The following is a 13,222-nucleotide window of genomic DNA, read 5'->3' on the forward strand; positions in this document are numbered from 1 at the left end:
AGCTTAGGACTGCAGTACTGCAGCTTTACCACTCTGCAGCATTAGCTGGAGACTTTGGGTGTTTTTACATTCAGTTTGATCCAGAGTTTTAGAGTTGTCAAATAGCCTGCCACTGTTCCACTTTAATTATTTTCCTTTTACATTTAAGCGTTTCAATTTGGGGTGTGTGGGGTGTCTCTGATCAGAGGGCAGCAGGAATACCAGTGCTTAGTTAAATGTATACGATTGCTTGGAAATTGTGTCAACACTGCAAAAACAATACAAATTTAAATCACTAGATGAGACAAGCAATGATATGTAAAAATTTCAAGTGCTGTCAGTTCTCATGCAAATTACTGCACCTTGTGGTGGCTTTTGGAGGAGTCTTTTAAAACACAGGAAAACTTTTGCAATACAAATTTGAAATGCCCGTAGAAAAAAGACCAGACCAAAACTAGTTTTTTGAAAACTTTTTGCGGCTGTGTCGAAACCGATCTCACTGAAACAAATAGAAATGCCTCAGGAAGCAATGATGCGAAACAGTTACGAGAACGTTATGTAATGTAAAAGGTGAGTTTACAATGCAGAGATAGAGAGTCGCAAACTGCCAGTGTAAAAACACCCAATGGTTGTCATATGAATCTTATCCTTAACCAGGATTCATTTTGGGCAGGAGCTCACGGGAGCAGAGCTCCTGAACTTCTAAATTTTAACACACACACACAAACCCAATACTTGCTTTTGGGCTCCATTGTTCAACCTTCTGTGATAATTTTCTTGAACTTTAAGATTTGACAAACTTTCTAATAGTTTTCCCCACAAAAAAATGAAGAAATAACCAAAACATATAAAGCAGACAGATGGAAATCTTCATTGTGCCACTGTGGCCACAAAGGAGAAAGTAATTTAAAAAGTATGATGAGAGTAAGGTTTTATTATGACAATTATAAATTAAGAAGCATTTTAAGGTAGATGCTGAACTGATATAATTTAGTACACCTTCTGGTGTAGCGGGAAACCCCTATTTATACGTTACCAATTTCAGTTGGATCAATCACAGAGGCAGCAGAGACGAAATCAGGAATGCAGGAAGCAGCTAAGAAGGCCACAAATATGAGCAAAATTGGAGAAGTCCTTCAGAAGCCAGATGAGGCCCCCGGTGCCTATCTTGAACGGCTATATGAAGCTTACCGCGTATATTCGCCCTTTGATCCAGAAAAAGCCGAAAATCAGCGAATGGTGAACTGCGCTTTCGTCAGTCAAGCAGCAGCTGACATCAAGAGGAAACTACAGAAGCAAGAGGGATTTGCTGGCATGAACATCACCCAGCTTTTGGAAATAGCCCAAAAGGTGTTTGTGAATCGAGAAGAGGAGGCCAAGAAAGCAGAAGACAAGAAGATCAGGAGGAAGGCCACCCTACTCGCAGCAGCAATAAGAGACTGGGACGAGAACGGGGAACCCCGAGAGGACAATCAAGCCCATGAGGGATCCCGAAGTGCCCCAGCAGCCTTGATTACCAAACCCCTATACGAAGCTACAAAGGGGGGCGAACGAGAACCATTCCTGTGAATAGCAGAAGGCCTTGAAGGAACTGAAGTGCTTGTTGCCTGCCCTAATGCAAACCCTGAAGCTGGCTGAAAAAGTAATAGCTAACATTTATATAGATTCAAAAGATGCTTTCCTGACTCTGCAGGCTCAGAGGAAACTGATGAGTTCAGTAGGGGAGGACTATTAAGTATGGTGCCAAGATTCTGAAGCTACTAGAGGCTGTATGGGCGCCACAAAAGGTCTCCGTAATGCATTGCCGGGCTCATTAGAAACCTCTTGGTCCTGTAGGTATAGAAAACTAAATTGAAATGTATTGTAAAAGGTTTTTATTTAGGTTAAGATGCATGCCTAGAAAATTAGCACAGTAGTTTCTGTTCCCTTTCTTTTCTAGCTGTGCTGTTTTTCTAATTTTTCTAATTTCTTTGAGCATTTGATATAGTGGAGCATTAGAAGATGTGCTCCTCCATGATTCTCCACCTGCAATGTAATGTGGTACAGTCTATCCTGCCATCTCATCGCCTTGTATGCATGACTCAGGCCTTAGAACCATTTCATGCTTCTTTTCTTATCAAATAGGAATAAAATGCAAAAAGCAGATGTGAGGTAAAATTCCAACAGCCCTATGTTCCCTTGCTTCTACCTTTTATGACCCATGAGTTACAGCTGTACAGCAAATCTGTATTTTAATACAGAGGTCTGTTGCATTCCTGACTAACTAAGCCTGTGCCAGGTCTAGGATGCACTGTGGAAAATGGACAAGAAATATTTTTTCATGACACTTTCTAAACTAGAAAATGATTTTTTAAAAAAAATCTGTCCTCTTTTCCCAGGACAGGAAAAGTCAAGTCAACAAATACATTGGAATGCAAGCAGGGAAAATACATCTCAGGGGAAAAGTGAATCAGTTGTGATGCTGAAAATAAGGCACAGTTCTTGGTTTGTCAGTGCACTAGAACATACACTTTGCTAGGCTAGGTCAGAAGGAAGGTTTACCTAGGCCAACTTCTGTCCCCAACAGAGGCCAGCCAAATGCTTCAGGGAGGTTCCAAAGCAGTTCCTGTTGCTCATCCCCAGTAGCTGGTTGAAGCTATATTGATTTTTTTTTAAATGCAAAGATCCATTCCTAGATATCACAGTTAACAGTCATTGATAAATAAAACCTCTTGTTAACTTAATGGCAATGGGCTTTGCTTGATTGAGTTCTGATCCTTAAAATGGGCAATTTTATTATTGCACTTCTTTTGATTGCTGTTTCCTTTGTTAAGCTTATGTGCCTTGGGCCAGTCACTCAACCCAACCTGGCTCATAGATTGGTTGTTGTGGAGATAAAACAGAGGAGAGGAGAATGATGTAAGCTGCTCTGAGTCCCCATAGGACTGCCATTACTCTGGAGGGAAAAAAATGTCCTACTCCTTTCATAGGCCCTTTCTGCATTTTTTTGAACTGCTCATCTCTCCCTGCATTTCCATAGCTTCAAAAATCTGTTTCCAGATACACTCCGACACTCATTTCACTTTCCAGTCAGATTTTAGTTTTTCTTCCACATCTTTCTTCAAGCATTCTGTGGTCACATTGCTGTTTGTCCGTAGTTTCCAAGAGTGGTTTTTAGAGGAATATTTCCCTCTCCTCCTTTTAGTTTGCTTCCAAACCTTTAAAAGCAGGCACATTTCCTCAGATTTTTCCTCCCCCCTCCCCTGGCAGGTTAGTTAATCTGTCCTTATTGGTCAGTTTTGAACTAGGCATGTCATGAAATACAAGATTAGGAAAGTAATTGCCTTTGTCTGACTTGTTTGCAGGAATGGCCAGTTGGCTCAGTGCTATTGACTGCAAGATTTTTAGTTTGATTCCCCTTTTAGGCAATTTTGTATTTGAGGGGCAGAGGGGGGGGAAGGTTTCCTTTTAAATTGACTCTGACCACAAACATTTCAAACATGAGGATAATGCTGTGGAACCTACTTTGGGGCAGCAGCAGCCTGTTTTGGTTGTTTTTTTTTAAAAAAGTCTGGTCCATCTCAACATCTTGTCTTCCCCTCTTGTCACCTCATTTCTAAATAATGATGGGGGGACTCAGGCTGCAAAGCATTGACATCTCCACCTCACCCTTCTTGAATTGCCTGCCAGTGACTTTTTTCCTCCAGCCATCCTAGATTAGCATTTAACTCCTTGACTACTGATGGGGGGGCACTAATAATGACCCCACAGTAAATTCAGCTGGAAGAATCTCCTATTTCAAATGACATGCCCAGTGTGAAACTAACCAGTCAGGAGAAACCAACCCCACAACACTACCTGGGTTTTCCCATTGGTATGCAGAATATACACACCACCATTAATGGAAATCAGAGAGAGAGAGAAAGATGCAGAATTCAGGCACAGCATTCAAAGTAAACCCCAACCAACTTGACTTCACTGAAAATCAGAAGTAATTTGTGTATGCAGAAAGGACCAAAGAGGTTTAATGGGATGCTGTTTACAAGATTATGTTATTTACCTCCATGCTGTGAAACATTTCAATGGCCCATTTCTACAAATTAGGGACAGGATTCCCCCCATCCCAGACTGTTGAAAATTCTAGGTATAAATATGTCTGCCAGAACGATTTGTTGGTCAATTTTATGGAATGTGCACTATCACTGATAATACTACAGTATACAAACTAACAAATGATCTTATAGGCCTTATAAGTGATATAACTGACAGCTGAATTATTAACTATGATGAATTAGAGCAGAGGAGACTATGATCATCAATTATTCTTACCTGTGGCACATTAGTAGCATTGCCATCTATGTAATAATTGATCATAGTGTAGCCTGTCTCACCATATATTTCTTGGGACATGAGTTATGAGAAAGCAATATATCTGTTCCTGCTAACTGAGTCACAGGCAATGAAATATTAAGAAAAATACTTTGAAGCTTTTAAAGAATGTGAACAGAATCTATGTTTTACTGGAAGAATTTGTCTTCCTTGATTCTGATGGTTCTTCTGGCAACCAGAAACCTCCATTCTAATATTAAATGCAATATTTAAGAACTTAAGTACATAAGAACACCCCTGCCTGATCAAACCAATGTTCCATCTAGCCCAACATCTTTTCTCACAGAGTGGCTAACCAGTTGCACTGGAGGCTAACCAACAGAGTGAGAAGAGAGAAGAAACTGGAGTTATACCCTGCCCTTCATTCAGCTTCTCAGGGCTGCTTACAATCTCCTTTCCTTTTCTCTCTCCACAACAGACACCCTGGGAGGTAGGTGGGGCTGAGGGAGCTCTGAGAGGGCTGATTTTGAGAGAATAGTTCTGTTGAGAACTTGTGACTGACCCAAGGTCACACCAGCAACTGTGTGTGAAGGAGTGGAAAATCAAACCCAGTTCTTCCAGATTAGAGTCCGTGCACTTAACCAGTACACCAAACATAACCACTACATCAAACAGGGCATAGAGGCCAAGGGCTTCCACTGATGTTTCCTCCTAGCACTGGCAGCTGGAGGTTTGCTGCTCTGGAAATGGAGATTCCCTTCATTTACCATGTCTACTAGCCACTGCTGGGCCTATCCTCCATTATATGTCTAGCCCCCTTTTCAAGTTATCTATGCCTGTGGGCATTTTCCAAAGTGAAGCTCTTTTTAATTAGGAAGATTCCTTTTATAATGATCACACAAAAAAAGCAAGTCTGGTTATGTGCATTGCCTCTTGGATTACGTAGATCCACTATTGATAGATCCAAGCGGGCAGCCATGTTGGTCTGAAGAAGTTGAACAAAGCAGGAGTCAAGTGGCACCTTTAAGACCAACCATTTTTTATTTAGAATGTAAGCTTTCATGTGCTCTTAAGCACACTTCATCAGACGAGGAATCCAGCACAGTGAGCAAAGCCATACATAGCTGAGCAGAGCCATACATAGCTGGTAGGCAGTGGCCCAGAATGCAACATGGTGCCTACCAGCTATGTATGGCTCTGCTCACTATGCTGGATTCCTTGTCTGATGAAGTGTACTTAAGAGCACACGAAAGCTTACGTTCTAAATAAAAATTGGTTGGTCTTAAAGGTACAACTTGACTCCTGCTTTGTTCAATAGATCCACTATTGTTTCTGATAAATTAAATGATGGAAGTTGTAACCAAATGAAAGTAGTATGTAACAATAAACATTTTTAAAAAAAAATACAGAAAAAAACTGTGTTCAGTGACTGGTTTGACTGGTACCTAAAGAGCTAACTACAGATTATCTCTTTGTCTGAGGAAGTGTGCATGCACATGAAAGCTCATACTTTGAATAAAACATTGTTGGTCTTAAAGGTGCCACTGGACTCCCACTTTGTTCTACAGCTTACAAGCAAAAACATCTAGCAGGCATTATGCTAGAAGAAAAGTAGCAATGAGGGGATGAATTTTGTGTAGAGAAGAAGCAAGCTGGGAGATATTGTGCTACATTTCCAGCCATTATTCCATTGTAAATTGTACATGGTTTGGATATACTTACTGCAGTGTAAAATATAATAAGCCCACAGAAACAAGTTAAGAACAATTAAATTAAGTCTTTGCTGCTTAACTAGTTCTCTTCTATTTAGAGACTGTTACAAGTACCACAGCTGATCAGACCAAAAGTTTCATCTATCCTGGCATCCTGTCTGCTTCAATTATCATTCCAATAGATATTCGCTATCTTTTTTCCTAAACAATTCCTGTCTTTAACAGTTGCATCACATACAGAATTTCAGCAGGTAAAGTATTCCCTAGGTCTGCATCTCCGTCCTGGAAAAAAAGAGAGAGAGATCTGTTGAGTTTCTGACTGCAGTCCAATAGTTTCTGTGGCACCACCACATTTGTATTGGTAGCTCTGGGAAAATAGAAGGGTTGCCAGTCTCCAGGTGGTGACTGGAAATTTCCCAGGATTACAAATCTCTCCAGATGACAGAGATCCATTTCTGGAGAAAATAGTTTCTGACTGGTAAATTCTATGGTGGGGTGGCCAACGGTAGCTCTCCAGATGTTTTTTGCCTACAACTCCCATCAGCCCCCAGCCAGCATGGTCAATGGCTGGGGCTGATGGGAGTTGTAGGCAAAAAACATCTGGAGAGCTACCGTTGACCACCCCTGTTCTATGACATCATGCCCCACAGAGGTCCTTCCCCTCTCCAAATCTCACACTCCCCAGGTTCCACTCCCAAATATCCAGGTATTTCTCAAGTGGGGATTGGCAACCTGGAGAGTAGAGAAAATTGCATGTGTGATATTCTGAAAAATGTTTATCCTTGGGTTCTTACTTAGTGTTTCTCTAAGATGTTACAAAAACAGAGATGCTATAAAAAGTCATGCTTTGGGTGATGAAATATTGACACCAGATCCCCTTCTGCAAGACACAAACTTAATTTAACTTCCAGTATGATTATTTTATTTCCTCCATACTCCCAGAAAAGTCCTATGCCATCTCAGATAACCATGAGAAACACCAGTTCATTCAGACATGACAGCTGGTTCTTTCCAGTAGTCCCAAAATACAAGCATCAGACATCTGTATGTTTTGATCAGCTCTGTCAGCTATTCTTTCCTTCTTCTCGTTTGTACATCTTTCATCTGTCTCTTTCCAAATCTGAGGTTTAAAAAAATACACTTTATCAAATAGGAAGGTATAGATAAGATTATTTCTCTATTTAAATGTCTAATAACTCGTGTCAGAATATATCTATTTATAGAAAATTATCCACATAGAAATATATATTAATCCTGACATCATTATTTATATCTCTGTGGACAATCTAAGCACAGATTCGAGCATTCATGAAGGACATATGGTTCAGTATCCAAGGAACCATGCCATCATAGAATTGACACAAGAGACTACAAGTTTGAAATCTCCCTGGAATCTCAACCTTGATGCTTCTGCCCAAATAGCATATAATGGATTCTATCCTGACTTCTGCACATGCTGCAAAGGAGGTCTGATATGACATGTGTTCTAAACAGCAATCTGCCAGTTGCATATTTGAGATGACTTGTTCAGTATTTGACCTTTTGTATGGTACCATACCTATAATTTATTTTATTTAACTTCATTTATATCCTGCCTTTCTCCCCAGTGGGGGCCCAGAGAGCCTCATAGTGTCCCTCTGTCCTGCATTTTATCCAAACCTGTGAGGCAGTTCAGACTGAGAGTATGAGAACAGCTTAAGCAAGGTTCCATAGCAGGGGTGGGGTGGGGGGTCAAACCTGGGTTTCCCAGATCGTACCACACCCAGAACCACTACACCATGATACTTGTCTCATGGCAGATGTTTACACATGCCTTACAATAACAGCATATATTCAGGAGTGGAATTCTAGCAGGAGCTCCTTTTCATATTAGGCCACACATCCCTGATGTAGTCAGTCCAAAAAAGTGTTTACAAAAAAGACCCTTGTAAGCTCTTGGAAGATTGGCTACATGGGGTTTGTGGCCTAATATGCAAAGGAGCTTCTGCTAGAATTCCACCCCTGTATATATCTATATTTTTATCTATATCTGTATCTATGGACTATGTATGAAGGTAGAAATGTCTTTAAGAATCACATGAACTGAACTGTATAGCTTATTTTCTGCCCTGAATATTGTGGGTAGTAGAAAGGAAAGTGCATCCCTGTCCATATGGCACCTACCACCTTTTGTCTGGCACAGAAAAGGTATCATGTTTAAAAAGCTCCTATGCACATATCATCTTGTGTGCATAAATTCAGGTCATGTGCTGGATTATCTGATCAGGCTGAATCTATGGCTCACCAGCTGCCACCTAGGCTTCCCAACCCTCCCGCCCTGGCGGGGGACCCCAAGATTCCCACCCTCTTCCCCTGCTCCTCAAAAAAACGGAAGCAGAGGGAGGGGGTGGAAACGGCGCCAGGGAGTATGGCGAGCTGCCACATCCCAGAGCCGGCGAGGCCGCCACGCCGCTGCTGCCCCCTCCCCGCCCACTGCAGCTGCTCCTCCGTGATAAGCCCAGGCTGAGCCCATCTCAGAGAAGCAGCCAAGAGGCGGCAACAGCTCAGGGGAGGGCGAGGCAGGCCAGGAGCATAGCGAGCCATGAATCCGGGCCCTTCTAGGACCTGGACTCGCGGCTCCCCACGCCCCCGGCCCGCCTCCACCCCCCTCCGCTTTCACCCCAGAGGCGAAGCGGGCGAGGCCGTCTCTTCTCCGCTCGCCGGGGCTGCTCCTTCGAGATGGGCTCAGGCTGAGCCCATCTCAGAGAAGCAGCCACGGCGAGCGGAGAAGAGGCGTCAGCTGCGCAGCGGCGTCGCCCGCTCCAAGACGGGGCGGCTCGCCATTTCCCCCCCTCCCCCCTAGCTCCACCCCAGTGTCTCCTGGTTCCCCCACAAAGTCTCCTAGCTCCACCCCCAAAGTCCCCAGATATTTCTGGGGTTGGACTTGGGAACCCTACTGCCACCTGCCACTTGTTTATTCAACAGCAGGCCTTGCTCAAGCAACATCCCAAGCTATGAACTTTCTCCTTTAGGGACAATGCAACCCCATCCAGAACAGGAGGTATTCCAGTTTTTGGGTTAGACCTTCCCCCCACCAGTAGCCCCTCAGTTTCATCAGGATTAAGTTTCTGCTTGTACATCTTCCTCCATCTAAAACTGCCCCAAAGCCTCTGTGGGATCTACTGGAAGTGTGAGATAGAGCTTGGTGTCATTTGCATATTTGTGGCAATACCGCCCAAATCTTTGGATGTCCTCTCCCAGAAGCTTCACATAATAATTAAAAAGCATGGGTGACAAGATGGAACTTTGCAGTACCTTGTAGATTAAAAGGCTATGGGGTGGGAAAGCAGTCCCCCAGCATTACAGTCTGAAAACGACCTTCAAAGTAGGACTGAAACTACTGGAAAATAGTGCATCCCTATTCCAACTCCAAAAGGTGGTCCAGAAGGATACCATGATTGATGGTATCAAAAGGAGCTGAGAGGCCCAGAAAAATTAATAGGGTCACACTTCTTCTGTCCATCTCCCAGCACAAGGTTATGCCATATTCCATCTGAGGGAAAAAACAAAACTGGTGACAGATAAAGGTGGGTAGCCATATTGGTCTGAAGCAATAGAATAAAGGTCTTAAAGGTCCAGTGGCACCTTTAAGACCAACAAAGTTTAATTCAAGGTGTGAGATTTTGTATGTAAGCACAATTTTGTCAGACAATGGAATGGAGTGGAATTGTTGACATTAATTTTTTAAAGAAGGAAAGGCCTGGTGGTAATCTTATTATTCTAGTGCTGCATTTATTTAATGCTTGACAGGAACCTCCAAAACAATGTTGCTCCAAAGTTCCAGTGTTCCTTTTTATGAGCAGTGCATGGGGCAAGTGCTGCTCCAGTGTACTGTTTTCCACTTATAATTGCTTAAAGCACTATCTCTAGGCTCCTTCAGTTCATCTTCTCTCATCTCTAAGGTTTCTTTCGTTGAACTATTGTTAGCCCCAAACTCTACAAGGCTTAATATAAACATTCCAGGAGCTTAAAAGAAGTTTTCAATGTTTATTTAAGAAAATGTCTTGAATGTAGCCTACAGGCAATTTAGTGTGCAAAGCAATTACATGGGAGTCGCAGGCAGGTCTACTCCTGCAGTAAATCAGACCACTTAACTGAGACCTTAACCATGAACTATGTTTGGCTGCTGTTCTTCTGACTCCAGCAAAATGACAGAAAGAATCATTGCTACTTCACAGCAAGAAGATCTACTCAGTTTATACAAAATAAATATTTGCGTAGAATTGGTATTAGCTTATTTGCTAGCTATAAGGCCGTAAATCTTCCTAGAATGTCTGGCACTCCTAATTCATTCACCTTATAAATATTACAAACATAAAATGGTATCAGGCAGAGTGATAAAATCTGCTGAACAAATCTCAGTAGATGTATGTTAGTGAACATTTTGGGATATGAGCCTTTCTTCACAAATTACAGGTTTCCTGAGTTGTGCCTTCAGAAGTTTCAGCTATACTGCTTGCTGCAAAATTATATTAGGTGTTTGAAATCTCAGAAGTGAAGCAGCAAGAATTAGCCATAGCAGCTTTTTCTTATTTATGTTCAAAGTGCACTGATAGACAATGGTGACCGGGTAGACCTTAAATATTTGGACTTTCAGAAGGCTTTTGACAAGGTACCTCATAAGGGATAAAGAGGATGGGTTGTTTTATGAATTAAATGGACCCAACATGGGATAATAGGATGAGTTGTTTTATTGATTAAAAATTGGTTAAATTAGAAGAAGTGATGTGTATGAATAGATGGATAGTTCTCACAATGGAGGAAAGTAAGCAGGGAGATTCTGCAAGGATTGATATTGGGTCAGTGCAATTTAATTTGTGCATAAATGATCTGGAACTAGGTGTGGGTAGTGTTGTGACTAAGTTTGCAGATGACACAAAATTATTCAGGGTGGTGAAAACCAAGGCTAACTGCGAAGAGCTCCAGGAGGATCTCCACCAATTAGGTGTGTGAGCAACAGTAACTGGAAAAAAGCCCAAAGGAAAAACCCCATGGACATAAATGGACACAGGAAAAAAAGCGCCCATGGAAACATGCCCACATAGAAAAGTGCCCACATGAAATAAACCCACAGGGAAAGAAGACCACACAGAAAAAAACCATACTGAAAGAAGCCCACATAGAAAAAAGCTCCCATGGAAAAATATGTAAAGCACCATAGATGTTTATAATTGTGGATAACCATTAATAATATGTTGTTGTTATTTTTAGGATTAAAATAAATCATATTCACATGCAACAAAAAGTGACCATTTTGTTATCAATGAACTTTATGAAGAAAGAAAAACAATAATAACAGAAATTAAATCTACATAGAAATATATATTTAAATAAAATTAAATACTTTAACTTTATTAATTTACAATTTGTCAAACTTTTTAATAAAGACTATCTAACCCTAATAGTAAAAGCAACAATTATTTAACAACAACAATAACTCAGATCTAATTCTTCATTGCAAATTAGCCAATCTCTTTAAGCAACTAAGTTTATCTTTCACCTGCTCATATTGTTGCACAGAAGTGGCAACAATGTAATGTAGTGCCTCATATTTCCTCTTTTCTACCTCTAGGCGACCTGCTTGTGCATTAGCCAGTGTTAGTTTGTGACAAGCCAGGTCCCTCTGCAGTCCATCGAATAGAGACCACACACTGAGATGGCTGAAATGGAACAAGGAATTGAGAACACTGTGCCCCCACAACAGTTTATCTGGAATCAATAGCTTCATTTCAAACATTTTAGATGTCCATGTTCTTTTTTTGAAGTAAAATGTAAATACATGGTGGATATGAATTACCCACCTTGGCATGCCATGTGTACTGTTGGTAAAACATATTTGGCACTTTATCAAAGGTGCCATCTCCATAGATGATATCTTTGTTTAATTCAAGCATAAGATCTCTATCACCTAAAACCAGAATTCTGTCTGAATTTTTCTGCATCGGAATTGTGAAGTATCAGTTGCCTATACTTTTCAGGAATGTCAAAATGTATGGTTTTTGTGTTAGGCAAATTACTGCCTGGTCTGTGATAGCTCCTCTTTCTTAAATAGCAGAAATAGTTAAGACCTCATAGATCTAAGAAGATAAGCAGGATTGACTCTGGCAAGTATCTGGAAGGAAGAAATCAATAAACATAGTTGGAATTAATTAAAAAAATGGTATAATGGAGAATTAATCCACTGGTATCTCAGGCTCTTGGGGGGCTGTTTTTTGAGGTAGATGCACCCCATAGCAGAGCATCCAGTGCCTCTCCCCAAAATACCCTCCAAGGTTCAAAAGGACCAGGGGGTCCAATTCTGTGAGCCCCAAAAGAAGGTGCCCCTATCCTTCATTATTTCCTATGGAGGGAAGGCATTTAAAAGGAGCGTGGTACCTTTAGATGTGATGGCCAGAGCTCCCTTTGGAGTTTAATTGCTTCTTGCTCCACCCCCAAAGTTCCCAGATATTTCTTGAATTGGACTTGGCAACCCTATTCCCTATTCCATGGCAACCCTATTCAACAATTATAAACATCTATGGTGCTTTACATATTTTTCCACGGGGGCTTTTTTCCATGTGGGCTTCTTTCCATGTGGGCTTCTTTCAGTATGGGCTTTTTCCCATGTGGGCTTCTTTCCCTGTGGGTTTATTTCCATGTGGGCATTTTTCCATGTGGGCATGTGTCCATAGGGACTTTTTTTTCTGTGAGCATTTATGTCCGTCGGTTTTTTCCTTTGTGGTTTTTTCCTTTGTGCTTTTTCCCTAGAACCATGAGTAACAATGTGGCAAATGAAGTTCAATGCTTTTAAGTGCAAAATGATGCACACTGGAACAAAAAAAATAACAGCTTCAAGTATAGACTTATGAGGTCTGAACTTACTGATACTGAGATGGAAAATGATCTTGGAGTCATAGTAGATAACTCAATGAAAGTGTCAATCCACTGTACTGCAGTGGTGAAAGAGGCAAACTCTATGCTGGGGATTATTAGGAAAGGGATTAAAAAGAAAATGACCAATATTATAATGCCTCTGTATAGATCTATAGTGTGGCCTCATTTGGAATAGAATGTACAGTTCTGGTCACCATATCTCAAAAAGGACATCACAGAGCTGGGAAAAATACAGAAGAGGGCAACCAAGTTGGTTAGGGGGGTTGGAGTAAGTTCCCTATGAGGAAATGCTGAAGAGTCTGGGACTTTTC

The sequence above is a fragment of the Heteronotia binoei genome, chromosome 21 (genome assembly GCF_032191835.1).
Source record: "Heteronotia binoei isolate CCM8104 ecotype False Entrance Well chromosome 21, APGP_CSIRO_Hbin_v1, whole genome shotgun sequence".
In the NCBI taxonomy this organism is placed as follows: domain Eukaryota; kingdom Metazoa; phylum Chordata; class Lepidosauria; order Squamata; family Gekkonidae; genus Heteronotia; species Heteronotia binoei.